The 26,330-nt window shown below is 36.5% G+C and overlaps 1 protein-coding gene across 3 annotated transcripts in view; it reads right to left on the minus strand.

Annotated features, from left to right (window-relative positions):
• Positions 1–26,330, minus strand: part of ZNF804B (zinc finger protein 804B) — a gene marked incomplete at its 3' end in the record, with an annotated part of 871,582 nt that overhangs the window by 226,911 nt on the left and 618,341 nt on the right. The window contains exon 7 of one of the 3 annotated variants that reach the window (XR_013829744.1): positions 13,916–17,048. The exons of the other annotated variants lie outside the window; for them this stretch is intronic. Of the gene's footprint in view, positions 1–13,915; positions 17,049–26,330 lie in introns of those variants that run through there. 3 annotated transcript variants of the gene reach the window in all.

Raw genomic sequence — 26,330 nt, forward strand, 5'->3', positions numbered from 1 at the left:
CTATCCTGGAGAATGTCCCATGAGCACATGAGAAGAAAGTGTTATCTGCCGTTTTCAGATGGAATGTCCTATAAATATCAATTTAGTCCATCTTGTTTAATGTGTCATTTAAAGCTTGTGTTTCCTTATTTATTTTCATTTTGGATCATCTGTCCATTGGTGAAAGTGGGCTGTTAAAGTCCCTTACTATGATTGTGTTACTGTCGATTTCCCCTTTTATGGCTGTTAGTATTTGCCTTATGTACTGAGGTGTTCCTATGTTGGGTGCATAAATATTTACAAGTGTTATATCTTCTTCTTGGATTGATCCCTTGATCATGATGTTGTGTCCTTCTTTGTCTCTTGTAATAGTCTTTCTTTTAAAGTCTATTTTGTCTGATATGAGAATTGCTACTCCAGCTTATTTTGATTTCCATTGGCATGGAATATATTTTTCCATTCCCTCACTTTCAGTCTGTATGTGTCCCTAGGTCTGAAGTAGGTCTCTTGTAGACAGCATATATACAGGTCTTGTTTTTGTATCCATTCAGGCAGTCTATGTCTTTTGGGTGGAGCATTTAATCCATTTACATTTAAGATAGTTATCGATATGTATGTTCCTATTACCATTTTCTTAACTGTTTTGCGTTTGTTGTTGTAGGGCTTTTCCTTCTCTTGTGTTTCCTGCCTAGAGAAGTTCCTTTAGCATTTGTTGTAAAGCTGTTTTGATGGTGATGAATTCTCTTAACTTTTGCTTGTCTGTAAAGATTTTAATTTCCCCATCAAATCTGAATGAGATCCTTGCTGGGTAGAGTAATCTTGGTTGTAGGTTTTTTCCATTCATCACTTTAAATATGACCTGCCACTCCCTTCTGGCTTGCAGAGTTTCTGTTGAAATATCTGCTGTTAACCTTATGGGGATTCCCATGTATGCTATTTATTGTTTTTCCCTTACTGCTTTTAATATTTTTTCTTTGTATTTAATTTTTGATAGTTTGATTAACATGTGTTGGTGTGTTTCTCCTTGGATTTATCCTGTATGGGACTCTCTGAGCTTCCTGGACTTGACTATTTCCTTTCCCATGTTAGGGAATTTTTCATGTATAATCTCTTCCAGTATTTTCTCAGTCCCTTTCTTTTTCTCTTCTTCTTCTGGGACCCCTATAATTCGAATGTTGTTGAATTTAATGTTGTCCTAGAGGTCTCTGAAACTGTCCTCAATTCCTTTCATTCTTTTTTCTTTATTCTGCTCTGTGGTAGTTATTTCCACTATTTTATCTTCCGGGTCACTTATCCATTCTTCTGACTCAGTTTTTCTGTTATTGATTCCTTCTAGAGAATTTTTAATTTCATTTATTGTGTGCTCATCATTGTTTGTTTGCTCTTTAGTTCTTCTAGGTCCTTGTTAATCATTTCTTGTATTTTCTCCATTCTATTTTCAAGACTTTGGATCGTCTTTACTATCATTATTCTGAATTCTTTTTCAGGTAGACTGCCCATTTCCTCTTCATTTGTTTGGTCTGGTGGGTCTTTACCTTGCTCCTTCATCTGCTGCATATTTCTCTGTCTTCTCATTTTGTTTAACTTACTGTTTTGGGGGTCTCCTTTTCACAGGCTGCAGGTTCACAGTTCCCGAGTTTTTTTTGGTGTCTGCCCCCAGTGGTAAGGTCAGTTTAGTGGGTTGTTAGGCTTTCCGGTGGAGGGCACTGGTGCCTCTGTTCTGGTGGTTTGGCCTGCATCTTTTCTTTCTGGTGGGCAGGACTGAATCTGGTGGTGTGTTTTGGCGTGTCTGTGAACTTAGTATGATTTTAGGCTGCCTCTCTGCTAATGGGTGGGGTATGTTCCTGTCCTGCTACTTGTTTGGCATAGGGTGTCCAGCACTGGAGCTTGCTGGCCATTGGGTGGAGCTGGGTCTTAGTGTTCAGATGGAGATCTCTGGGAGAGCTTTCACTGATTGATATTATGTGGGGCCAGGAGGTCTTTGGTGGTCCAGTGTCCTGAACTCGGCTATCCCACCTCAGAGGCTCAGGCCTGACAGCAGGCCGGAGCATCAGGATTCTGTCAGCCACACAGCTGAGAAGAAAACGGAGGAAAAAAAAAGAAGGAAAAATAAAAAATAAAAATAATTTTTTTAAAATTAAAAAAATTATTAAAATAAAATTTTAAAAAATGATGAAAATAAAAATAATAATAAGAGAGCAACCAAACCAATAAATAAATCCCCGAATGATAACAAGTGCTATAAACTATACTAAGATAAACATAAAAATCAGAAATAAATACGTCTGAGACAGCAAACCCCAAGTCTACAGTTGTTTCCAAAGTCCACCACCTCTATTTTGGGATGATTCATTGTCTGTTCAGGTATTCCAGAGATGCAGGGTACATCAAGCTGATTGTGGAGATTTAATCTGCTGCTCCTGAGGCTGCTGGGACAGATTTCCCTTTCTCTTCTTTGCACAGCTCCTGGGGTTCAGCTTTGGTTTTGGCCCCACCTCTGCATGTTGGTCACCCTCAGGCATCTTTTGGGAAGTCGGAGGTCTTCTGCCAGCATTCAGTAGGTGTTTCAACTGCCTTGTCCTAAAACGACTTTCTTTTTTATTCCCTTCCTTGTTAGATTTCAGTTCCATTAAGAGTATCAGCATATCAGTACGCAGGATTACTGCATTTATCTCCTACCTCTCCTTGACTTTCTTCCAGTTTCAAAAACAGTGCTACTAATATCCTCGAAGGAGACTGTCCCTTCATGAAAACTGTGAAATCATTAGGACTCCAGGGCAAAATCGGATGCACTGTTTATGCTCCCATTTATCCTATGATCTTGATGAAGTTTTTCATTATCTAGATTATATAATTTGTGAATTAAGTTCGACAAAATTTTGTTTATCTTCTACCCTGTGTCAAGCCTTTTAAAAATTAAAGAGAAGAATTTGAATGTGCTGTGCCCTTAAGTAGTCAGTGCCCAGTGGTGAAGGTAGATATATAAACCTATGATGGGAAGAGTCAGTGAGACAACCATAGGAGAACTTTGTGCATGGTGGCACAGGGGCAAGAGTGAATATCTCAGCCTATGTGAGATACAGTCAGGGAGAGTTTAACAGTGGAAGAAATAATTCAATAGGGTTTTGAAGGAAGAACCAGCATTTGACAAGTGATAAAGGCCAAAGGAAGGACATTCCAGGAAAGGCTCACAGTATATACAAAGGAACATCAGTAAGAATATATACAAAAGGTACATATATTAAACAGCAACAACTGTAAATGAAGCATAATGTCAGAGGAAGAAACCACAAGTCAGTAAGACTGGAGTGGCAGTCAAGGTTACATATCCTTATTAAGGGCCATTAATGTTAAGTGAATGTGGGAACCCAGGGGAGAAACTGAACAGAAGTGATGTGACTGATTTGGGTTTGAGAATGATATTTTTCATATATTGTGTAAAATAATTCAGGACAAATACAGGGAAATGGAAACCACTTTTTACAAAATTTAATTGAGAAATGAAGCTGGACCAAAAGGGGTGGATATTTAAGGTTAGAATCATAGAACATAAGACCAATGAGTGAGGGAGAAGGAGAAAAATAAGAACAAGGTAGTAAACCATGAGGTTGAAAGAAGTATTAATGGGTTTACTTATTTTTAAGCTTGCTTTGTCATAAACAGACATACATGTTAATTAATAAATATACTCTCTAACACCTTGATTCAAGATGGGGAACACGACTCCCAATACCCAACCCTCACTCACTTCCACCAATGTTAAGAATCTAAGAACTGGTTCACTTTCCTCTGGCCCTTGAAAATACAATTTAAAAATGTAATCGTAAAATTCAAACTTCTTATGTATTAATGAGGTTTTACACAGCACTATTTTTCTCTGAGCTTCCTACTGGTCTGCGGTTATTTAGAGAGGCTGATCTTGCAATATAGCATCCAACTAGGAGTCAGAGCTTTTTTCAACCCCTGCGTTATTTCCTGATATGATCACAGTGACTCATCTCATCAGAAAACTGTGTTTGACTTCCTCCTGCACCTCCTTCACCCAAAGAACTTAATTAACTCTTTTGTAACAGTCATGACTAATGCCTACAGCTGGTAACTTAAGCACAACCCTGGTATTTTTAGTTGTTTTGTTCCCAAAATAGGTCTCTTTGTATATCAGATTTTGTGTCAAAATTGAGCCTTGTCTTTTTGTACAGAATTGCTGCTCCTGTTATTTAGGCAAACATCAGAATATTACTAACATCGTACCACCTGAAATTCCTAGGCAGCACCCATCACTCCAACTTCCACCACTCAAGATATTTATGTTAGTGGTTAGAGAAGCTAATGAAAATGAAAGTTACGTTTTAGGAAGTAGAAAAATTACTATTACTAAGGTGTTTTGTCATAATATATATATATATATATATATATATATATTTTTTTTTTTTTGCGGTACGCAGGCCTCTCACTGTTGTGGCCTCTCCCGTTGCGGAGCACAGGCTCCGGACGCGCAGGCTCAGCGGCCATGGCTCACGGGCCCAGCCGCTCCGCAGCATGTGGGATCTTCCTGGACCGGGGCACGAACCCGTGTCCCCTGCATCGGCAGGCGGACTCTCAACCACTGCGCCACCAGGGAAGCCCTGTCATAACATTTTAAGTCTAACAATTGAAAGGTAAAAAGTGACATGAGGATGAAAACAGTGACCTCAGTGATGAAACTTGTGCTTTTGGTGACAGCAATAACCAAACATTTACGTCTTTAGTGAAAGTATGTATAATCATCACCACAACTCCACAAGTCGAGTACCCTTATATTCATTTTGCAAATGAACAACTGGAAGCTCAGGGAAATTCAGCAATCTGCTCAAGATCATCAGCTAGAAACTCAGTATGATTCCAAAGCCTGTATATTTCTTTCCTTTTACTGCATATTTCATCTCAGGATATCCTTCCTCTGTTAATATCAGCTTTTCCAAAAAATGTACTTATTATCTCATCCACTGTCATTCATTTGTTCAACAAGCACTTGACATAGAGCTGTTACACTTGTTAAGCCCATACTTAGCTCTTGAAAACATAAAGACAACTTTGTTGGGTGATATACAGTCCAATATAAGATCAATTCATGTATATAAATGATGGAAATACCATTAAGTATAATAACAATAGCATTGATAAATAGTAATATATATGAGTAATTTCAATTGAGCAGTTAAATTGTGCCAGGCGCTGCTTCAGGTTCTTTATATGTGTGAACTCATTTAACCTAGAAAACAGCCCTAAGAAATAGGCGTTGTTATTATCCATGTTTGACAGGTAGAGAAACTGAAGCACAAAGAACTTAAGAAAATCACCATAGAAGAGTAAGCACAAAGGAAGCATAATTTTAATCTTTCTAACAAGGATTTATGAAATGCTTATTGTGTGGCATTTCTTGCTTGAAAATTAGGAAAGGCCTCACAGAGAATGAAGCACATGAGTTGATTCTTAAAGGATCAGGTTTCTCTTAATAAATTAATAGTAGCAAGGGCATTCAAAGCCACAGAGATAGCGCCATAAATGCACCAACAACATTGCACATTTGACAACTGCGTGCAGTCAATCAGGTCACTATATCTCCATGGTTTCCAACCTCAAATAGCTTCTGAAGTTTTCCAGCATTCTTGCTAGAGTGTTCTCTCCAATGTCATTTCATGCTTTCCCATCATACTGAAACCAACAAATACCCTACTTCCTGCTCACTCTTAGTACATGGCTCTGCTTTCTATTTCATGGGAGTTAATCAAGTTACTGTTTGTAATCACCTCAAATTCCTGAAAATGGTTGGGTTAAGATTACTGTAGAAAATACTCAGCCCCTCTGTGTGATTTATGTTATATATTGGTATTTTTTAAAGTAGCATATAACAAACCATTATATAATCACGTGTTAAACTAAATATGCCAAAGGTCCCATGTTGGATAAACACGATGAGCCCAGGAATCATGGGTTCAGTAAATACATAAAGAAAGATCTCTGTTAGACAAATGAGAATAAACAAATTCCAGAGGTAAAAAGTCAAAGAATTAACCAATTGACCAGTCTGATAGGCCTTCCATATTTTCAGACAGGCCAAATAAGGAGCTGACAAACTGCTGAATCTTTCCTATAACAAGAAGCAGAACACTGAGGGTGTAAAGTGAGACAGGTAAGGCCATTAGGCTAGAGAGTCACCTGACTCTCTCAGAGATGAGATTAACATTTGCATCTGCCATAAACCAATCCCTAGGGAAATGATTTTGCCATGCAAAAAAGTGACATGTTCTAAGAACAGCTTCTTCCACAACAGTCTCTGTCTCTGCATTTAAGTTTCACACACACCAATGCAGAGTCATCTAGAAGAGCTCCTCTCTTCCTATATCTAACCAAAAAGAAAAAAAGAAAAGGAAAAAAGAGAACAATACGCTTAATACTCCTTATTTTGGCTATTGTACCCTCAAAAATGAATTTGTAGTTTTAGTGTCTGAATGTCAAAATTACAAAATTTTACTTAGCCAGCTGCAAGGCAGGAAGAAGTACTAAGAAATCTAAGGTTGGTTCCTTTTTTCATTTATAGGCTCTAATCTTACAACCCTAACTACATTTTTGCTTATATTTTACTTTATTGCAACAGAAGAAATCCCTCTCCTATGTTAAGGTCAATCCATCCACCTTTGTGCAGAATGTTATCGCATCCAATATCCTCGGAGAGCTAGCTCTAAAGATTCTTCTTTCTATTCTCTGTATCTTCAAATATTTCTCCTTTCTGGCTCCTTTCCTCTGGCATTATAAACATGTTAATCTCTATCACTAACATACAAGCCAACAGCAATTTGCTTTTTACACAAACCAATGGACACTTCTCAGTCAATGCTTTATGTTATTTGATCTATCAACTCTTTGAAACTTTGTATCCCATGAATTCTCTTAATTTATCATTATTTCTTCCTGCCTTTCTAGTCATCTTTTCTTTATTTCACTTGTGAACTCTTTCTTCCTTATTGATGCTTCAAATATTGATATTTCAGATGACATGATCTTAGAGGTGGAAAATCCTAAAGACTACACACACACACAAAACTATTAGAATACATGAATATAGTAAAGTTGCAAGATATAAAATTAACATACAAAAATCAGTTGCATTTCTATATACTAATGATAAACTACCTGAAAAGGAAATTAAGAACACAAACCCATTTAAAATATTAAAATACTTAGGAATAAACTTAATCAAGGAGGTGAAAATTGCAAATTATCGATGAAAGAAATTAGAGAAGTCACAGACAAATGGGAAGACATTTCATTTTCATGGATTGGAATAATTAATATTGTTAAGATGACTACACTACCGGAAGCGATCTACAGGCTCAGTGCAATCCCTATAAAAAGACCAATGGCATTTTTACAAAAATAGAAAAAACAATTGTAAAAGTCATATAGAACCACAAAAGACCCTGAATAGCCAAAGCAACCTTAAAGAAAGAAGAACAAAGCTGGAGGCATCATGCTCCCTGATTTTGAAAGATATTACCAAGTTATAGTAATTAAAATAGTACAGTATTGGCATAAAACCAGACATATAGATGAATGGAACAGAAGGGTACCAAGAGTACACAATGGGGGAAGGGCAGTTTCTTCAAGAAGTAGGGTTGGGAAAACTAGATACCCACAGGCAAAAGAATGAAATTTGACCCTTATCTTAAACTATGCACAAAAATAAACTCAAAGTGTACTAAAGATTTAAATGTAAGACCTGGAATTATAAAACTCCTAGAAGAAAATATAGGTGAAAATCTTTATAACATTGGGCTTGGCAACGATTTCTTGGATATAACACCAAAAGCACAATGTACAAAAGCAAAATTAGACAAGTGGGAATACATCAAACCAAAAAGCTCAATCAACAGAGTGAAAAGGCAAACTAAAGAACGGGAGGAATATTTGTAAACCATGTATCAATATCAAGGAACTCCTACAGCTCAATAGCAAAACAATAAACAAAGAAATAACCTGATTTATAAATGGAAAAAAGGACTCAGAAGATATACAAATGACCAACAGGTACATGAAAAGATGCTCAACATCACTAATCATCTGGGAAATGCAAATCAAAACCACAATGAGACATCATTTTATACGTTAGGATGGCCATTATTCAAAAGCAAAAAAACCCAGAAAATAACAAGCGTCAGCCAGGATATGGAGAGACTAGAACCCTCATGCACTGTTGGTGCGATTACTAAATGGTGCAGCCTCTATGGAAAACACTGTGAAGGATCCTCAAAAAATTAAAAGTAGAACTACCGTATGATCAAGTAATCCCACTTCTAGATATATATCCAAAAAGAGTTGAAATCAGGACCTCAAAGAGATAGCTGTACACCCACGTTCATTGCAGCATTCACAATATTCACAATAGCCAAGATATGGAAACGACCTATATGTCCATCAACAAATGAACGGGTAAAGAAAATGTGGTACATATATATGTATAATTGCTTTTGAAAGGTAAAAATAATGAAATTTCATTTTAACAAACTATGAGGAAACAGAGCAATGAATATGATTACCACCTTATAGCAGTAGTTTGAAACTGCCCAAGAAAGAGAACAATTTGTCTTATTAAACATGTGAATAATCTCAAAGCAGGTTGATTTTCTATACAATGCATTAAATAAAATTATATTTAATTCTGGAATGGTCTCCAGACATGGCATCTTGAATATGCAAATAATATCACATGCACTTTTAGGACATACCTTAATTAGTAGAGAGCTTGCTTGAATTACTTTGTAGCCCGCTGGTCTCATAACAAATGACAAGCCAAGGACTCAAACTGTAACGATTAATTTTATATTTTAACTAATTACAAATAACAAGACCTATATCACTCATCAAGCACAACATCCACCCACTTAAATTTCATTTAAAAGCAAAAAGTCTATCTCTATTGCCATGGCTGAATTGACTCTGCAGGTTTAAAACATCTCTGAGTTGTATTAGTTCAAACTCAGTGTATGAGTACTTGAAAATCAAGAAAATGTTTAAGACTAATCGTTAGATCACTACTTTAAATTGTATAGTAAGCACTGAGAAGGAAAGTAAAAAAGACTTGAGAAGTAGTAAAAGTGGGCAAATCATATACCATTAGAGTGCGTTGTGTGACTATCCCTATAGGAATAGGCATAACCAGCTACTTGAAAGATTTCATCCCTTCCCATTCCCTACAGGCCTGAAATGGGCACCATATGTTTCTGTTAAGATACACTTCTTAATTGGTAGGGTTCATATAGGTATATACCTTAAGGCCTGTTAGCATTAATCACCAATGCATTTTGGTACTGGATAGCCATGTCTGGGCATGGTGCAAACACCTGACAGAAAAAAAAATTTTTCCCAAGAAAAAAACCCAAAGCTCAGATTATGTCCTAACTTCTCCTGCCATCAAGCCTTTAGGGGTTCCTTTGAAAGACAACTGTAAATGGATACTGCAATGCAGAGGCCAAAGAAACCTGCGATTAGTGGATATTTTGAGATTCAAGCTAAAGCAAATGTAGTTTTTTTTTCAAATCCTGGCTAAGGCAATGCTTCTGGTTATTAGTGCTTTCAAGGAAATCCCAGTTCTCTCAGACATTTCTTTGTGATTGCTTTCTTTTTACATTGCAAGAAATAGTAACAACTCCAGGTGTAACTCAGTCTGTCTGTCTCTAAGCCCAGGCTTGATAAGACCTGGAATGCATAAAAGGCTATGCAACAACTGACTTGGGAAGGTACCAACATTGCATGTATTTTGAAACAAACTGGGGAGAAACTTGAGGCAGCACAAGTCAAGGTTTCTGGGAATAAATGTTGTGTATTTTACCCAATTCCAGCTATGTTGTCATCCTCCATACTACTGTCAAAGAGACTGTACTGTGCTCCTTACACGTGCTCTTACAACCTCAAAACTATCTCTGAACTCCTGCTATGAACTTGATATAGGAAGATTGGGTTTAAAAGGGAAAGAAGAAGAGTTGCAGAATAGGGTGAGCCTTTTCCTATTCTACCTGCTGTTTGGGTATTTTTTGTTGTTGTTTTTCATTTGTTTTCTTTCTTCTATTCTGAGGTAACTATAATTGAGGCAGAAGACTAGCCCCAGGATGATTCTCCATTAGTATTAACATGTGAGAATCTTTAATACCAGGATATCTGACAGGAAGAATGAGGGCTGATGGCTGTGTAGATCATGCAGGCACACAGCAAGTGATACTAATCAGGACCACCCAAAGGAATGAACACTGTCCTAGTTACTCATCAGAAAAAAGAGTGAGACCCCTCTCTGAGAGGATCCTGGAAACTGTTTATAAAGAAAGTAATAGCTTTCTCAGCAAGTCCCAGAACAGAGATAGTTACAGAACCACCTAATAACTATGCCACTGGTTATAAACAAACAGCTAAGCATGTGTGAAGGTAGTGATTGTCCAGACTTTGGAGTGGACAGAGCCCTAGGGACAGTCACATTTTTACCCCAATGTGTAAAACAAATATTATCATCTGCAGGTGTTATGATATGTAAAAGGAAGGGTGACCGTAAGTTAGTGGGCTAAATTGTTTATTCAGGAGGGAGAGGCTAAGATGCCATAATAATCAATGAGCAAGGAAATATACCTCCCCACCCTACATATTGTCACCTAAAATAAACGACTATCTAATATTGCAAAGGAAAGTATGGGATAGGCCCTGTCAGAAGAAATTATGCCTGCTTTCTCTCAACTACAAATGAATGGTTATTCATAGTCTTGTTTCATGAGGGCTAAGTTACATCTCATCTACTCAATGGGATAATATTAGACACGAGAGCTCTGCGAAATTACACCTGCTTGGCAAAGACGTCTTCATTATTTTAATGTAAAATATGTAAGAGCATCTAAAGACATGTCATGGGGTGAAAGAAGACATACAGTGAGGGTCAAAGTGCAGCCCCAGACACCTTCCACTTGTCAGAGTCTTGCCTACAATTTGGCAAAGTTAAGAATCCTACATCAGCTTAGTTTCATTATACTTTATTCTCCAATTAGAACTTCCTATTCCATGGGAAAAAGTGAGATGAACAATGAGGCAAGAGTGATGCTGTGCTATAGTCAAGAAAATTCTAGGTACATGAGCTGAGGCCTAAAAGGAAGGAGCAGCTAAAGTGGGAGTCAAGAATGGTCAGACAAGAGAATTAATGAAAAAAGCATTGTACAGGACACTACTTCTCCATAGACTGATTTTCCATGCGTTTTCATGCAAAAGTATGTTAATCTTGAATGCTGTTGGTGTGAACAAACGGATTTTTTTTTACCTAGTGCTTTGAGGAGACATTGAGACTTGCACAAGACTGCATGCCTAATGGGAAATTACTCAATTTGGTGAAATGTCCAAGTCCCTTGAAATGGTTAGTAGAGATGAATGAATCAATGTATACCAATTAATCATTGTAAATCAATTAATCAATATCACCTTAAGTATTAGTTTAGCTGAACTTCATGTATGATCTTATTTCATTTCTGCATCATCAACAAAGCAGTATTCTTGAGGTTATTTTCCTTGAAGCAGAGGAATGATAATCTGTTTGTGTCAAGACATACTGACCACTATGTTCAGTGAGGAAAGATGTCTATCATCCCAACACATTTTCCCACTAGGGACTTATAAACACAGGGCTTTAGTTTCCTCAGTTGGGTGTTTGAACAAACTGAGCCAATCAAGTTCACTAGTGAGAAAGACAGAATCACAGGGGAAGTTCATACTATGCTGTTTACTGTTGGAAATTGCATTTGAAAAAACACCTAAGGTAGCTACCACCTACCTATTCAACTATTAAAGAAAGTGGTAGAACTGGCAAAGGAACACCAGCAAATGAAGGAGCAAATATTCCTATCAAATTCTTGTATGATTCTTTTTGTGATAGACATTTGGTATTTACAGATTTGGAAGTCTGATGTGTGGATATGGCTAACTTCTCTCATTGTCCTTGACGACAAAAATTTGTGGAAGTCAGTTCTTTTGCTGCGTATATTTATTTATCCATCCAGTTCAGTTTTTTCTTAGAGTATGTGAGATCTGTTTCATGGATTAAGGTGGATGAAAGTGGGTTATTTTTATTTAAAACACTAGATTTCCCTTCTAGTTTCTTTCTCCATCTAACCTGTTTTCTTCTATTTAATTTTGCCTTGCTTTACTCACATGCAGTATCCCATGTTCTCTTTCACTGATGAGCAAAAAGTAGATGTTAAGAATAGTTGAGTATTTCTGTGATATCGTGCCCTTATCTAAGAATTAGGGAAGCAACCCTCAAGCTTCTTTCCAAAGGAGGCACTTCTGATCAAGAAACCTTCCCTTTAGGAAGTTATAGAAAACACTGTCCCACATGCCTATAGGCCCTTCAGTAATCATTGACAGCACAAACAAGCAAAGATATTTAAATTAGAGTTTCAACAAAAACTTAGAATTTTAAGAAAAAATAAATTTAAAACAAAACAACAACAAAAACCTAAGATACAGCCTGACAATTAAGACTCAGATTTAAGCGCCGAAAGGAAGGTATGTTCCACATAAATACAGCCCTCGCAGGGCACAGATGACAGCTGTCCACCATCAGGAGAAAATGAGAGATCATGCTGGTAGATTCAATGCTTCATTTTGAAGTAAACAATTCACCAGCTAGAGCTTTTTTAACAGTGAGTAGGAGCTTTCTAATTCCCACCTGTTTCTTCTCTCTTAATTGCTCTCAGGTGCATGACTAATTTAAAATGACCTTTCTCTGATAAAATCTTATTACTATCAGGACAAAATACTGAAGTAACTATATTTTTACTCTATCAAAATCTTCTGCCCAATAATAAATTATCTCCGTACAACAGAACATCCTGGACTTATCCTGTGAAGAAGCTTAGCAATCAAAATCTAACATTTTATAGAAGAAACATGTTCCAAAGTGGGATTAAAAAAGCTGTAAATTTTACATGACCTTTCAACAGCTGTAGACTCTGGTTTGAAACACACAATAACTTTCCTTCCCTAATGGTGGATGAGAAATGCAGCCCTTAAACGAGAGAGTTTTATAAGATGTAAAAATAATTCTTTACAGCAAGGATATCTGCTCTCACTGTTCTGGGTGGGAAAACGAAGCAAATAACACTTCATAAAACTTTGCTTTTCCAAAGTGGAGTGAAAAGATCCTATAAAATGCTTCTGTGGAGACTATTTTCAGTAAGCAAATGTTGCCCATTTAGTAGAGAAACTTCTCAATTTTCCAAATCTTTTTCTACTCCAAGAACCCTCCGTGCCACCCCAGGAATTCTCATGTTACTTAAATGTTGAGAGAAAAAGAGAGAATTTCTACACTAAGAAAGAATTAGTAACGACAGCTTTAGATTAACAGTTAAATATGGGTTTAATTTTTTTCTGTTATATCATTCTACGTGACTAAGTAGTTGATGAATATTGTTATGAAGAAGCATTGGATGCAAATTCAGCAACACAATTTCCTGTTCTCTTTCTTACAGCCTTTGAAACCTTGAGCAATACCCCTTGACCTCTCTGAGCTTCAGCCATTAGAGTACATTAGAAAATAAATAATGTGCTTTGAAAATTATAAAGTTATGCAATGTATTTATATTTTTAATTATTAATTACGTGACCTGTTCAAGAAAAAGAGATACAATCCTTTTGTTTAGGTGGCTTATAATCTAGTAGGGAAGTGAAATAAGTGTATACACAAAAACACTAAATATAATACTAATATAAGGATTTGGTGATGGATTTGAAGCTGAGGATAAATTTGGGAAACAACATTCAAGAACACTGATAAGATTCAATAACATTGTGTATATGGAATTTAATGAAAGTCTTCCCATGAGATTTGGAAAAATGTATTAATATTCTTTGAAACTAGTTTGGTCCAAAAGGAACTCCATTTGTGAAGAGAGAAAGTGTTTTCAGTTTCAGATATATTAAGCTTGCCATGAGAAGTATTTATCTTTTGTAAGCAATTGGAATTATGTGACTGGAATTTGAGAGGTTCAACCTGGAGCTATATTTTTGGCTCAAGGTTTCATTAAAACAATGAAATTAGGAGTGTGGCTCATATTTAGAGAGGGATCAAGAATCAAGGGTAGAATCTTTACAATAAATGCTGTCATAGCCAGGCAAAGAGAGTGGCAAGGAAAAGGCAGAGGTTCAGGAGAATGACGAATCGCAGGTGTAAGAAAGAAAGCTGAAAATCAAGACGCCGATACTACAGGATTGTGAAATAATGCTGACACTAGAAGATAAGGTTTGAGAAAGGACTTTTTAGTAACATGGCAAGCAAAAGCGAACCGTAAACTCCCAAAGTTTAATAATGAAATAAACAATTACCTTGTGGAAGCAGAGAGGATGGGAACTCATCATCCAGGAGTTCATCACGCATATGAAAGTCTTCAGAGTAAGAAAGGTAGCTGAGCTCGGTAAAAATGTGTCATGTGAGAGAAACCTCAACGTAGGTGAAAAGGAAAGAGTCATTGGAAGAGGAAAGTTGAAAATACTTATAAAGAGAGGCTAAACCTGGGATAGACTCAAAGAGATGGGAATGAAAAGAGTAGAAGGATTTCCTTGAAGGAGGGAGAAAACCTTTCCCTCTTAGGCTGAGTGGAATTCTGGGAGGCCTGTTGTAAGTAGGAGGTAGAAATACACGAGGGAAAGTATGCCAGGTGGTCTCAATATTTCTTCTTAAGTAGAGGGTAAGGTCATGTGGTACAGGTGAGAATGTGCAGAGCAGGAGAGATGGGAAACTAATGAGAAATTCTTATTCAATAGGGATAGGTACATTTAATTAATTTTCTATTAACTAGACTAGTAGAAGTTGAAGTTAATGGAACTGATTGTCATGCAAAGATTACTGTCCATAGCAATGCAAATGAATTTCATTTAAGATACAATTGATTTCCCTTCTCTAGAAAACATGACATTTTATTGCTCTGCAGGTAATTAACTAGTTTTACATGAATTAGCAAACTTATTTCAACATACCTGACTGCCTATATTCTTTAAATTTCTCTTTTTAGCAGGTCGTAATATCTGAGTCTCTTTTTATTTCCTTCTTTACAACTGCTCTTTCTAAATATTTTAAAGCTTTTAAATATTCATCTGTCCCTGCAATTTTTAAAAGCATTACAATATTTTTATTTTAAAAAACATATATATATATATTTTAAATTGTATCATGGATAGCTTTATATAACACATTCAAAGACTGACTTCCTCTTAAGAATTTCCTGAACCTGGTAAACCTAACCCAATACCCACCCCAACCTTGTGAACTTGACTAAATATAAACAGGTTAACAACAAGAGATATTTTGTAAAATGCCTTTTACATTTTGTAAAGTGTAATTAAGAGATGGAGGCTCACTTAGCATAGATAGTAGATTATGGGATGCCTCTTCCAGATCTGGTATAAAATCCTACTTTAAAAAAATCATGCTCCATCCACTACGAGCCACTTCTTCCTTGGAAGACTGCCAAGCTCCCCGCTCCCTCTTGCGAAGACTGAGAAGGAATTAAAGGGACTTGGGGCTTGGAATGAAATCAAAAGGAGCAACCAGATGAGAGCTGTTGCATCTAATGGTGAAAATCGTGCTTGGCACAGAGGCCCTCAGCCAGAAGGCAGAGGAGGTAGACAGCTGCTTCCACAGCCGGCCAAGCCACCGGCCCTGGGGAGGGCTGCCCCGGTTATTAAGAAGGGCACATTCAGTTGCAAAAAAGTGTTTAATAGCCTGTGGTGACACTGTTAGTGCATAAGAAATAATATATGTGGTCAATCAAAGAAAAAAAAAAGTCCGAAGATCTACATTTACAGAGGAGCTCAGGTGAGTCAAATAGCTGAGAAGCCTCTCCTGAAAAAAGTGCCTCCTTGTGGAGCTTGAGGGTCAGAGAAGTGGTTTTTTTGTTTTTTTTTGCGGTACGCGGGCCTCTCACCGCTGCGGCCCCTCCCGCCGCGGAGCAGAGGCTCCGGACGCGCAGACTCAGCGTCCAGGGCTCACGGGCCCAGCCGCTCCGCGGCACGCGGGAAACTCCCAGACTGGGGCATGAACCCGTGTCCCCTGCATCGGCAGGCGGACCCCCAACCACTGCGCCACCGGGGAAGCCCCAGAGAAGTGTTTTTAGAGCTTTTTGTTCCCTCTTATCTCACTCTTATCTTACATAAGTACAGACATTGAATGTAACAAAATTTTGATATGGTCATGGCATCCAACCACATGTAATTTTTGTTATATTATTATTATAAATAAAATAATCACTAATTATTTTAATAAAGTTTTGTATTTTCCCAAGTATTATTCCATATTAGATTGAAAATCAGATAAGCAAAATATTGGTCTTCACAATGACCAAAATGAATAGGTTTCAAACTTGATTTATATAAAATTTTTGTACATTCTGCTGGATACTTTTATATGTGTGACCAGTTAAAATATAAAGTGTCTTAAGAATGAATTGTTTGAGACTCCTATCCATGTGAAAAGGCATCTCAGATACAGTGAATTAAGCAGAGAAGAAATATTGGTCTAATGATAAATAAAGGAAAAAAGAAAAAAAAAAAAAAACAAAAACGAAACCTCTCTGGGTTGTAATCTGGGAGATTAGGAAAAGACTGTGTAGTGATAAAAAAAAAATCATTATTTTATTTAGCACTAAGTTCTCTTGCCTTGAACCCCCTTGAAATCCAAAGGATTTGTTGTCAAATTCCAGCACAGTCTGTTCTACTATACCATCATGTATACGTTCTTATAAAATTGTCTTTCAAAAATCTAGTTACAAAAACATTTACTTTCATGACTGAAAATCAACTCGAAATTGCTCAGAGGTGTCCGCCTTCTTCATTCTGCCAAAGAGAATATCTAGTCCAGTTTTCTTTGTTCCCTAAATTAAAGAAGAAGAATTATGCCTTGTAGAGAACTGTCAGATGTGTTTACATAATAAAAAATCTGGGGCAGAAAATGAAAAAAAAAAAAGACTCAATCTGGTTGGAGGGGTGGGTTTCTGAGGAGTGTTGCAGATCTGCAAAGGAAGAGATTGTGGGGAAAAAGGAGAATTTTATTAGTGTTATGTTTTGAAACACTTCACACTTTTCAAGACATGCAAGTAAAGACTTTGAACTATTTGATATAACTTTTGATTACTGGACTCTATTCCTTTGATCATAACACTGCTTTCAGATTGCACTAGTGGCTCTAGAATTTATGAGTAGTTTTCGTATCAGGCATAGAGTATTTTACATCTGCAATAACTAAGTTTTCCTCAGTAGAAAACCTCACTAATGAAGGGTTTTATTTATCTTCTTGAGTATTTTGTTGTTAACTGAGAAAAATAAACTGCCTCATCTAAATTAACAGCAATAGTTTATTTGCACTTCAGTCTACACACTCAGAAGTATTTCAACTGTATGATCACCCTTGACCTTGGAGTTTTGCTTACAACAAATTCATAACTATCAAAAGAAAGACAACAAAAAAATCTGTGATGTATACTACAAAGCCTTCAAGTACCCTGACACTCAGAGCTTTGTACCCAGCCAGTGGGACACCCCATAAAACCAATAATGCTCCCTACTTAAAGAATAATTCATTTTATATTCACATCAAGTTCTACAATCTCTGACATTAGGAGAAATGCCCAGTTTTGGAAAACCTTTTGTAATAGAAAAGATGCTGCTTTGGAATGGAATCAGGAGGAATGGAATCAGGCAGAAGGGGTTAGTGGGAAGAGATTAAGTCACACATAATGTTGAGAATGGTGTGAAGCCCAGTCAGAAGGGTATCTCAATGACCCAGGTATGAGTGGCGAAGGCCTGGTGTTTGTGAATGGGCTATAAGGGAAGGTTTTTAGAATTCTTAAAATAAAGAAACTAATGATTATAGGGAAAGAAAGGCTAGAAAGAAATTTTAAGAAATGTAAATATTATACCCTGGGAAATGAGGAAGACAGTGGCCTCACTGACAGACATTTATTGTCTAAATTAGAAGACTCTTGCCCAAGCTTCCTTTATGGTATTCCATACCTAAGTATCTAAAAGGAGGAAACACTATATAAAATTATGCAAGATTTTTAAAAAATAGAAGTGACATAATTTAGGTTCCAAATTTTAAAAGAGCAAATAATAGAACAACTAAAAATATTCACTGCTGCATAAAGCAAAAATTGATGGAACAATAGTAGTAGTCATGGTTACCTGAATGCCATCACCGCACTATGATTATACAATTCATTACTATGAATAACACAATTATAGCCTAACGTAATACAAAATAATCTTGCAACGACGATGCAAAAAAACAAAGCAAACAGAAACTATTTAACTCAACAAGGCCCACAGCTTCATAATATAAACTTGCATTCCTTGTGTAATTCAACTGTTCCATATGCATTTCCTTAACTTTATGATCACACTTCATATTAAAATGACTATTCATGGGAGCTCAAAGTTTAAAAAGTATTCTTCTGAATATATATAACGAAATTCATAAGAAAAACAAACAAAAAAAATCACTCTTTCCTAAATAGGTCGATTTTATATCAACTGTTTCAATTAATGACAGTTAAGTGTTATTTATAGATCACTTAATTTTCATTGATTTGCTTTTCCTGATACACTTAAAAATCTCTAAACAGATATTACCAATGCCAAATCTACCAATCCTTGCCTAACATGAAAACACATTTTGAATTGTTTTAATGTCCTTTTTAAAAAATTATTCAGAATTTGATTTGCACGTTATGTTGCAAAATCCCTCTCATCCTGTTACTTGACAAACTGAACATACAAATTTATGCATGAAACTCCGTTTTCAGAATGGCCACACAAAATTGTTCCTTCTGAGACTATGGTATTCACAGGTAGTCAGAGTGGACTCTACCACATGTTTAAACATAATTGATATAACTGAATTGTCACCATTAATGAATGGGTTTTCATCCACATGATTTATATCCTGGCTATGAAAACAGAACACTATTTATAAGTTGAATAATTGCATTAAATTTGTGAGACAGAGGTAGATTGATGAGACAGCATGAGACAAGAAGCTCAATATAGTACTTGGCTTTGAATCTGAAAATTTAGATTCCATTCTGATTCTGACACTCATTTGACTTCAGGCAAGTCACTTCTTTGAGCCTTAGTTTCTTCACTGATAAATTGAGGGAGTTGATGCTAAATGACTCAGTCTGGTACTAAAACACTATGATCGAAAGTCATTCTGTATACTGGTCATATAGCTCTTTAGTTTCTAGGAATTGCATCTAAAAGTGTTGCCAGTACCTTCTCTCTGCCAATTCGTCTCAGCTCTTACACGCATCTCAGCAAGTTCCAGATCACAAATTATGCCACTGAGCATTTTGAACCTGGCAAAGTGAAGCGTACTCTTCCAAAATATCTGCACGATGTCCAGCAAAACAACTAAAGGTATTATGGGCTTTTTAAAATCAAATGTCTGGGCTAGCTCTGCAGTGACTTATTCTCATATTCAACCGTGGCTGTTTCTCCTGTTACATCGCTGCATCCTAAAGAAGTTAAGGAACCTGAGAACAAATTAGATATACCCTTTCTGTGCTTTTGTAGTCTAGAAGAGCTTTCCCAGATAGGAAACAGTTAGCTGTTACTCTGCAAGCGAAATTGAAATGCATCTGGTGGGACATCTGCCTACTCCAACCCTGGCCTCTGAAAATTGGTAAGGATTGTGGAAAAAGTACAGGATAGGAGTGTGAAAACAATTGTAATTGGTGACCTTGTGTAATAACTATGCCTCAAATCACAACTGAAGGCTCCTTCAGAATTCGACCGAATTCACATTTAAGAACTGAGTTGACTTCTACCTCAGCATGGACTCCAGCTGTGCTGATGTAGAAAGCAGCGTGATCAGTTGATTTTTTAACAGTTGTTGGCCTCATTCCCCTCTACCTTTTTTATGACTATATTGTCCCCAACACATTTGGCTCACTTTCCTTTTTTCTCAGCCAATTGTTTACTGTTCACAGAGCTAGCTTGAAGATATCCTCCAACATGAGATGAGAAGGCTGCAGTTGATTTGGCTCCCTGTATATCACACAAGGGCTTTCAAGTCCATGAAGGGCAGGGTCAATACAACGTTAAGAACATGGCACTTGGAGGGAAATAGTTGTGGATTCTAGTACCTTCACAAGTATTTATAACAAGGGACTTCATCTTTTGTATCATCACTTTTGTCATCTACAAAGTGTTTTCACAAAAACTGTACCTACTCAATTGGTTTATAATTAAATGAGATAATACACAATGCATGTAAAGTACTTAACACCGGACCTGAACATAGTAAGTGCTCAATAATATGGAAAGTGAGAGAACTGCAAACATATTACTGTGGAAAAAAATATACAAGTTATAAGATATTAGATTTTGCATATGAATTTCTGAAATAGGATTTGTAAACTGTTGTTCACTGTGAAGCTCATTAAATCTTACTAAGTTTACTTTCTAGTTTAACTAAATCAAGCACTTAAATAGTATGGCCCTATCTATACATTACACTCAAAAATCATTTATACGATAGTTACTTAGAAGTGCTTTAAATTTACATATATTATAAAATTTGTACATTTAAAACTCCTAGTTTGCATCCATCCAACATCCAAAGAAGTTGCCCATTGTGCGTGGTGACACGGCAAATCCTTTATCTAAAGAACAACAGTTAGTAACAGTACTTTTGAGTAAAAAGCTTTTATCTTCTCTTTGTCTACAAACGAAATGGCCTCTTTAAACTACCACTTCTTTGAGTCAGTGTAGAAATTGTCCCTTGATGTTTCATGGTACACCGGCTAATCTTTCTTGGAATTAGTTGGCAAATGGAATTCACAAGAGTAGGGATGTGCTTTCTGGGACACCATATGCATTGCATCATTATGCAAAGAGACTGTGAGAACCTTCAGATCCTAGAGAAGAGAAATGACTTGCCCAAGGCCACAGCAAGCTGTGCCTCGGCTTGCTGAGATTCTGGAACTGAAACCCTCTGGGTTGTTGACCATCCATCTTTCTCATGACAATCAGCCCCTTGCTGCTTCCATCACATTTACAAAGGAAAGTGGGAAATGATTCATCCTTGTAGAATGTCAAGTAATAATGATGCTCTCTTCCCATTTCATTTAACTGGGCTTAGGTAGAGCAGAGAAGTAGGCATTTATCTCCTTTCTTTTCTTTCTCAGGTATCTCCAGAGTGTGTGAGCTTCTGTTTGAAGGGCATTTCTCTCCTATTTGCCCTCCCTTCCCAGGAGTGTTATAGAGTTGGATTTAAATGACTGGATTCACAGAGAGGATCGTCAAAAGACCAAAGGAGAAGAGAATTGCCCATAGAACCCTGTAAAGTGCTCCAGGAGCCAGTAACTATGGAGCCTTGCTCTTTACTCATTCAGTTACTGTGTTAGCAATAGAAGATTGCTCCCTGTATAGAACTTAATGACTAAAAACTAGGAATCATCTTTTACGAGATAAATCATCCTTCTTTAATTTATATTGTGCATATTGTAGCTGTTTCAGGTTTTCAGTAAACATGTGTTGACTGAACGAGCAAATGCTTTTACACTGTTAGCATGACAGAGCTAACAGCCTGTACTGAATAGAAGCATGTAGTTCCCCTTATGACAACAACCACATTCCCAGTGAAGTTTTCTTTATTGAGCCTTTACCATTTGTTATGATCTATGTGACTAAGGGAACACCAAATGCTATACTCAGTTTATGCTACAAGAAGTAGGAAAAATAGGGAACTGTGACTAAACATGAGAAAATTTGGTTTGGCCATTACTGATATAAAAAGAATTTGAAGAATCAACTAACTTCCCCTACAGTTACCTAATGTGAATATTCTTTAAACAAATCATTCACTTACTTATCATTTCAGTGTCTGTTTTCTGGGTGAATATGTGCTAAGTGTCTAACAGTCTCCATCCTTGAAGAGGTCAAAACTTGCAGACAGACATATGGGGAAGTAAGCTTTGTCTAGTGAAGAAGGGGCCACAGGAGACCTACAAAAGTCCTGGAAGCACAGAGGATGGAATGGTACTTGTGGGTTGTCACAGGAGGCTCCAGGGAAAGAATTGGTGGAGACAAGAAGGAGTTTCCAGAAAAAATACAAGAGAAAGACATTGTAGGAGAAGAAAATGGAATGAATAAAGGCACAGCAGTATGGAAGTGAAAGATATACTCATGAATAAAAGGTCATTCAACAGGGGAAAAAATGTAGGGCATTTAGGAAAAGAATTGGATATGATCATGCCTTGTTAGCAGTTTTGAATATTATCCAGTAAGAAATATGGAGACATACTTGAATTTTAATCAAGGGGAGGATGGGGAGATAGGAAGAGAATTGTGTCTAATCTGTCCCCTCCTTTTCCTTTTCCACCACTACTGCAAATGCTCACTGATTTTATTTTATCCTGACTCTTAGCCGACTTTATACCCTGAGATATTTTGGAGTAAGAATGAACTGGAATTGACGACAAATCTAATGTGGTGGTAGGGAGGAGTCTGAAAGAACGTAATGGACATTCTTGAAGATGCGGATGGATGGTAATGCCATTAAAGAGACACAGATTACTCAGAAGTAGAAAGAGTGTGCCTGTGTGGAAATGTAACACATTTATTTGGGTCATCTGGTACTTGAAATACCTGGATGTTATATCCAGAAACTGGATGGAAATGAAATGTCAAGAATGTAGGAAAGAGTTTGGAGCCTGGTGGTGGAGTTTTAGGGGTCACTGGCATACAGACCATGGCCATATGTGTGATTGTATAAGAAGAGGATTATACACTTTGCTGTACACTTGAAACTAACACAACAATAAATCAACTATACTACAATAAAAATTTCTTTTTACAAAGAGGATTATAAAATAAGGAGAGAGGAAGATCTTGACTAGAACCCTGGAGAGTACTGAGCAGACAAAATAGGATCAAGGGAAGTAATATTATGTACACAAAAGAAGAGAATGCTTCAAGAAGACCTGAGTCAGCAGCAGTAATGCTACAGTAGACAAGGGGGTTGAGACCACAGAGGATCTACTGGATTTTGCAAATTAGGAGCTGACTTTTGTTACCACCGAAACCTGGTTTAGCACACTAGTGGGTTGAGGTGTGAATGAGACTTGAGCAAGGGAAGGCAGGAAGTATGAAATTCTTTCCCAAAAAGTCTGTCCACAAGATGAATGGGAAAGCAGTAAAGTTATTGGAGTGGATACCTTTTGATGCTGTTTTTCTTTTCAGAATTTAAAGATTCATTTAGAATTTCATCAGGAAATTGGGGATCTATCTTGGGATCACCTTACAAAACACTGTGATCAAAACACTGATCTACTGAAATAATCAAATTCACATTATTCTTCTACAATCCATTGCTTAATGATGTACTGTTGTTCTACATGAAATATGAATCAATCATAATCACAATTATCTTGCCTAAAGGTAAAATCCATGTTAATAATGCATCTTTCCTCTAGTCAGACACCTATATATATCGTAGAATATAAAACTATATTTCTTGAAACTACAACTTAAGACAAGTATATTTTGAATTTAGATAACCTTCACCACCATCCAGAAAACGTATCTATCTTTTTTGTTCATGTCATGTATATTTCTCCAAAGAAGGCATACAGATGGCCAAGAGGCACATGAAAAGATGCTCAACATCACAAATTATTAGAGACATGCAAATCAAAACTACAATGAGATATTACCTCACACCAGTCAGAATGGCCATATCAAAAAGTCTACAAACAATACATGCTGGAGAGGGTGTGGAGAAAATGGAACCCTCCTACACTGTTGGTGGGAATGTTAATTGGTACAGTCACTATGGAGAACAGTATTGAGGTTCCTTAAAAAACTAAAAATAGAACTACCATATGATCCAGTAATCCCACTCATGGGCATATACCCTGAGAAAACCATAATTCAAAAAGACACGTGCACCCCAGTGTTCAGTGCAGTGCTGTTGACAATAGCCAAGACATGGAAGCAACCAAATTTCCATTGACAGAGGAACAGATAAAGATGATGTGGTACATACATATACACAATGAAATACTATTCAGCCATCAAAAAGAATGAAATATTGCCATTTGCAGCAACATGGATGGACCTGGAGATTATCATACTAAGTGAAGTAAGTCAGACAGAAAAAGACAAATATCATATGATATTGCTTATATGTGGAATCTAAAATATATATATATATATATATATATATATATATATACAAATGCACTTATTTACAAAACAGAAACAGACTGACTTAGAAAATGAACTTATGGTTACCAGGGGGGAAAGGTGGGGTGGCGGGGGAGGAACAGATTGGGAGTTTGGGATTGACATGCTGTATTTAAAATAGATAACCAACAAGGATCTACTGTATAGCACAGGGAACTCTGCTCAATACTCTGTAATAACCTAAATGGGAAAAGAATTTGAAAAAGAATAGATACATGTGTATGTATACTGAATCACTTTGCTGGACACCTGACACTAACACAACATTGTTAATCAACTATACTCCAATATAAAATAAAAGTTTAAAAAAGTCTCATGGAAAAAAAGAAAATGTCTTGAATTAGGACAGAATATGTAAGAAGATATTTAGTAACAATTTTTGCAGACCCTGATGCCCTTTTGAGTCCTCTTGGGACAACAGGATTGCGTTAAAAGACAGTGCCATTCCAAAAGTCTTCTAGAACCTTGGATTCTTTCTTAGCAAATAACATATTTCTCACTCTTACTCAAGGAAATGATGAAAGTATTGAATAATCAAGGGATTTCTCATTTATGCATTGAGTTAAAAAAGATATTTTATTTTTACATATCACTGAGAGATGAAACAAAGAATATAGTTGTTAACAAACTTTCAAAGGCATTAGACTAAGTTGAATGTTAATTATGTGCCTAAAGAAAATATCTGGAAATAAATGGTTTTTTAGTAAGTGACTGTCAGAATATACACAGCCAAACTTCCCTTCTGCTTATCCCTTTGTAAGCTTTTTGAATTGAGTGTTAAAAATTAAATAAGCTTTTTATGAAAAGGAAAAACATTTTGATATACTGATTCATTCATCCCCCCATTCTCCAAAAACTGCTATTTTTAATTTCAAACAGCTATTCATGTTTTACTAAGAAAAATATCAACTATATTAAGCATAAGGCAATAAAAATGCTTTGGTTACAATTAACTTTATGTGCACTGAATGAGAAATGGAATTCTTTATTGGAGAAGTAATAATCAAATCAGTAGATACTACAAAACAAGTTATGACAAGTTCTTTAATTATGAATTGCCCTTGTCCATACTTTTCTCTTTTGATAGTCCAGATTATAAATCCAGTTGAAAAAAATAAATAAAACATGATGAATAAGTGAATTTTATTATTTTCCTCCAGTGCTAAGCTTTAGGTTAAAATAGGGACAGCAACTTGACATGCCATTGGTATGGGACATTTTAGTACTAATATTATGAAATATGTATTATTTTTATAAAGAACTTTTAGTTAAATTGTGCTTGTTTCAGTTTTATCAGTAAGGAACAGTCTAGGATGATTCTCTTAAAATAAACTGATGGTCTCTAAAACATAAATTATTGGCTTTGCTCTAAAACGAATATGGAAATCTTGTGATTTCTCCATATGTCGTTCAAATAATGTTTTCAAGTCCACTGCCATAGGTTGAGAAACTAAGAACAGAAAAGAGAATAAAGTAAATTTATGGCTAAATACTAATAGTGAATAATTGCTTCAGAAGAAGAAAACATGTCAGTTTCCCACATTTTCCTTAATGGTTAAACATATTTAACAAAATCTTGGTAGCCTTATGGTAAAAGCCTTTTTCCTCATATTTTACTGAGAAGTATTTGCGGCCAGCAGAGTTAATGCAGGCTCGTTCAGGAAGCCACAGCACTCTGTGCATTAGGACTCTGCTCTGTGCCCCTGCTTTTAGTCCAATTATCCCACATTGTGGGATGAGGAAGGTCATTGCTCCTGCTTGCTGGTTCTCTTGACGTTTTATGTCTCTGTGACCTTACCATCAATTTATCCAGGGTTTCTCAAAATTAACCAATCTTAAGGATCACTCTGGAACTTCTTAAAAGCAGACTTCTAGACCCCTTCCTCAAGGGACTATGATTTTCCTGGCTTAGGGTGGGTCTCCTGAATCTACATTTTTAACAAGTGGGCAAGGTACTTTTTAAGATTAGGTAAATTTGGAAATAACATCTCCTCCTCTGCTCTTATCTCCTGAGGATGACCTCTCTCACCCGTTGTGATTCCAGT

This window comes from Stenella coeruleoalba (genome assembly GCF_951394435.1).
Source record: "Stenella coeruleoalba genome assembly, chromosome: 9".
Classification (NCBI taxonomy): Eukaryota; Metazoa; Chordata; class Mammalia; order Artiodactyla; family Delphinidae; genus Stenella; species Stenella coeruleoalba.